Below are 4,548 nucleotides of genomic sequence, written 5' to 3'. Positions count from 1 at the left end.
ATTATCTGGTAATGCCACTGCCTTTGGTCGAAGGTACAAGGGTTACTGGTGAAATTGCTGAAAAGGGTAATGCGGATAATGTTCAGCTGGGTGATGTAGTTCCACCAGCTCAAAGTAATGGAAAGCTGGTAAAGCAGCAGAATGTGTATGAAGACAGGGACTTCCCATCTGTTATGGTAACTGAGGGGTTAATGTCTAATACACATCCATCGGTGTCTCCTTGGAGGGAGGTATTGGAAGACTGGGATACGTTTGATGGGAACCCAGACAGCATAAATTGGGATGCGTTGCTCAAACGTTTCTCGTCTCCAGGGGGAGATGTATGGTCTGAGACCCCAGAGATAAACAAACATGGGATAGTGCCAAACAAAATGGAAACGGATAAAAAAGATGTACGGATGGTAACTGATGGTCCTGTGTTAGACAGGGGCGGGACACACAATATTTCTGCTGTCTCAGAAGAATCGGCCGCTGATCAGCTGGTAGAAGAGGGTGCGAATGCTGTGGCAGCTGCGATATTTCACCAGGTCGATGGGCCAAATAAAAGTGAGGATGCAGCAGAAATTTTGTCCCAGACCCAGCATAGGGCTAAAAATGATGATTTGGGTGGCCCTAAGGAGCGACAGCCGTGGGCGCAGTTGCCAGTAGAAACAGGGGGCTGTGAAGTTGCCGGGGAAGAGGAACACTCCGAGGGGTGTGGTTCCTCCACAGAGACTAGGTTGCCTGTGAAACTGGTAATGGTGAGATGGGTGAAACATATGATGAAATGAAAAATTGTAATGGTTTGGTTACCACGGATAACCACAAAAATGCCTTATTGTTGGAAAAGGATGTTTTTGTGGTAGATTGTGGAGTGGTGAACAAATCTGCTGGCCTAGACAAAGGGGCTGCTGAACACTTTTTGGACCAGGGGCCTGTGTTTCAGCGGCAGGTTTCCCTTTAAAGTCGGAAGGGCCGAGACAGAAAAGAAGGCCAGCGGAAATGTCACCTGTAACCCAAGAGATGTTAAAAAGGATGTGGTGGAAACGCCAGAAGGTACTGATGTAATGTCAATGATAAATGTGATTCATGTACAAACTGACAAAGGTGTCACTGTAATAAAGCAAGAGGGGTTGGTTGCTGGGAGCAACAACACCGAAACTGAATGGGTCAGTAAAGAGGGAGTGGTGTCTTGAATCATGCATGGTGTGAGCTGACTGAATGGGTCATTGGGAAGACTGCTAGGGACCCCAAAGTGATTGAGGGGGTTAGTGTAGCAATGGACTGCCAGGAGTTGGGTAGTGACAATCCCCATAGTGGTGACCGTAGAGAGACTGGTACCTGGGTGACTGACGGTCTGGGCAGAGACCGATAAAGACTGGGTAAAAAGGAGGAAGGATGAGGGCCAGATGACAGTACAGGGTTACGGGTAGAAACGCACACATAAAAAGACTGTACTGGGTCAACTTGGTACTTCCAATAGTGTAGTGGGGTCAGGTTCCCCCTATGGATGACTGACTGTTTGACAAGACCAGAGACAAAAGGGAAAAGATTTTGAGAGGTGTTGGATGGTCAGGCAGTTTTTGTTGGTGTGTTCGCTCCTCCGGATGCGAACAAAGGTGGGGGGGGGTGTATGTGGCAGTGTAAGCCAATGCCACGGTGTAGTATGGCGACTTTGGCACCCAGGACTCTCAGCTAAAGGGGCTGAGAGGGTCCAGAATGTGAAACATGTTATAAGGAAGAACCTGGCTTTTCAGGTTATTCCAGGTTTTCCTAATTGTAGCTGGGATCTGGAGCTCTGGAGATTTCGTGGAGCTCTGGAGATTTTGTAGAGCTCTGGGTGGGATGAGATCTCCAGTCCTGGGGCCAGATGTTGCCAATGACCAGCCTGGGCTGATCAGGTGGCTGAGCAGCCTTATCAAGAAGCCAGCCCAGAGTTCAGAGAGGAGTGTTGGAGTTGTGTGTGTGCAGGGAGCACATGGACATAGACAGCCAGGGGTGGCTGGGAGAGGTCAGGAAGGTCGATGACCCCAGGGACCTGTCGGACGCACTGGTGGGAGAGCAGAGTGAGTGCCCACGAGGAGAGAGGTCAGGAAGGTCGGTGACCCTAGGATACATGGTACAGACTGCTAAAAGCAGAGTGAGGGCTCACGAGGGGTGAGCAGCGATTTGTCTTGAAGCTGTGGAAAGCTACTGAGCGAAGCTAAAAGACTGTCATTTATGTTGCGGCTAGAAACCGTCTTGTGCACAGGGGAGGTCTACCCTGTGGATGGAATTATATATTTGTGTTTGCCCTAAATAAACTGCATTTTACTTGCACCTCCGGTCTACAGTGGAGTGTCCTTGTTACAATATATAATGTTCAAGTACCTAAAATGAACCCTAAAAAATCCAAGTTGAGTTGGAGGTGCACTAGAGAAGAGGGGACGATGTTGCATATCTGGTGGTCTTGCCGGTTGATAAGAGCATACTGGAAATCGATCCTGCAGGTGGCACAACAGCTAACTGGGCTACATAGATTAAAGACACCTGAGATCGCTCTGTTGTCACCACACCATGGTTCGATTTCAGTATTGAAAAAAGGACTTTTGGGTCCGATACTGGCAGCCGCAAGGACAGTAATACCAAGACATTGGAAGTCAACTAGCCCCCCTCAGATCTCGGAATGGGTAGTGGAATTAAATAACATGCGACTTTAAGAGCTCACAGCCCCGCTCTATCTTTGGCACCCAGGACTCTCAGCTAAAGGGGCTGAGAGGGTCCAGAATGTGAAACATGTTATAAGGAAGAACCTGGCTTTTCAGGTTATTCCAGGTTTTCCTAATTGTAGCTGGGATCTGGAGCTCTGGAGATTTCGTGGAGCTCTGGAGATTTTGTAGAGCTCTGGGTGGGATGAGATCTCCAGTCCTGGGGCCAGATGTTGCCAATGACCAGCCTGGGCTGATCAGGTGGCTGAGCAGCCTTATCAAGAAGCCAGCCCAGAGTTCAGAGAGGAGTGTTGGAGTTGTGTGTGTGCAGGGAGCACATGGACATAGACAGCCAGGGGTGGCTGGGAGAGGTCAGGAAGGTCGATGACCCCAGGGACCTGTCGGACGCACTGGTGGGAGAGCAGAGTGAGTGCCCACGAGGAGAGAGGTCAGGAAGGTCGGTGACCCTAGGATACATGGTACAGACTGCTAAAAGCAGAGTGAGGGCTCACGAGGGGTGAGCAGCGATTTGTCTTGAAGCTGTGGAAAGCTACTGAGCGAAGCTAAAAGACTGTCATTTATGTTGCGGCTAGAAACCGTCTTGTGCACAGGGGAGGTCTACCCTGTGGATGGAATTATATATTTGTGTTTGCCCTAAATAAACTGCATTTTACTTGCACCTCCGGTCTACAGTGGAGTGTCCTTGTTACAATATATAATGTTCAAGTACCTAAAATGAACCCTAAAAAATCCAAGTTGAGTTGGAGGTGCACTAGAGAAGAGGGGACGATGTTGCATATCTGGTGGTCTTGCCGGTTGATAAGAGCATACTGGAAATCGATCCTGCAGGTGGCACAACAGCTAACTGGGCTACATAGATTAAAGACACCTGAGATCGCTCTGTTGTCACCACACCATGGTTCGATTTCAGTATTGAAAAAAGGACTTTTGGGTCCGATACTGGCAGCCGCAAGGACAGTAATACCAAGACATTGGAAGTCAACTAGCCCCCCTCAGATCTCGGAATGGGTAGTGGAATTAAATAACATGCGACTTTAAGAGCTCACAGCCCCGCTCTACGACAGACATACATTGTTTATAGAGAGGTGGAGACCATGGAGGGATTATCTTGGCCCATCAGTGATCCTTAGACATCTATAGTGGACACAGGAAGTGAGGAAAAGAGAAAGAAGAAGGGGAAAAAGGTAGGGAGAAAGTAGTAAGATTCTGATCTGCTAAGTAAAACCCTCAATGACTAGACCTATATTAAATACCTCCCTGAATTAGGATTATGTGAGTTTATCTTTTTTGGGAGGGGGGGGTGAATGGGAATAGAGATGTGAGATGTTTTCATGATTTATGATAATATATATGTGGATGTAATGATATGAAGGAGTCATTGTATGAATTACTTTTTCATTAGGTTGATTGAATTGTTTTTGTTTCTTGTCTTTTGTGTGTTTATTGTAATTTGTGGAACTGATATAAATCAATAAAAATATATTTTGGAAAAAAAGTACCTGCATACACCTGCAGCAGCTCTCTATGCCTTTTCCGAATGCCAAATCATTCTAAGTGTGCAGCAGGGTTGTAGCGACAAAGCAGGTAGCTGGTGTTTGAGCTTTCCCCATACAGAAACTTTCAGCATTCAGGCATAGCAGAGGTCAATTATAGCACCCCTTGGGTGCCTACATTTTTTTTTTAACCTTTTTTAGAAGCTGTCTCTATTTTTTTAAGTGACAGCTTCGTTAACTTGTTTAGCAGTTACTACAATTTTTTGTCAAATTGAAATGCTTCAATCGTCAAGGGAATGTAAGGAGGCTTGCATACCTACCTCTCTGCTGCCCCCCCCCCCCCCCCCCGGCATTCTTCAATTGGGTTC

The sequence above is a fragment of the Nanorana parkeri genome, unplaced genomic scaffold (assembly GCF_000935625.1).
Source record: "Nanorana parkeri isolate BGI_ZX_2015 unplaced genomic scaffold, ASM93562v1 scaffold510, whole genome shotgun sequence".
Lineage (NCBI taxonomy): Eukaryota > Metazoa > Chordata > Amphibia > Anura > Dicroglossidae > Nanorana > Nanorana parkeri.
This window is presented reverse-complemented; position numbering follows the sequence as displayed.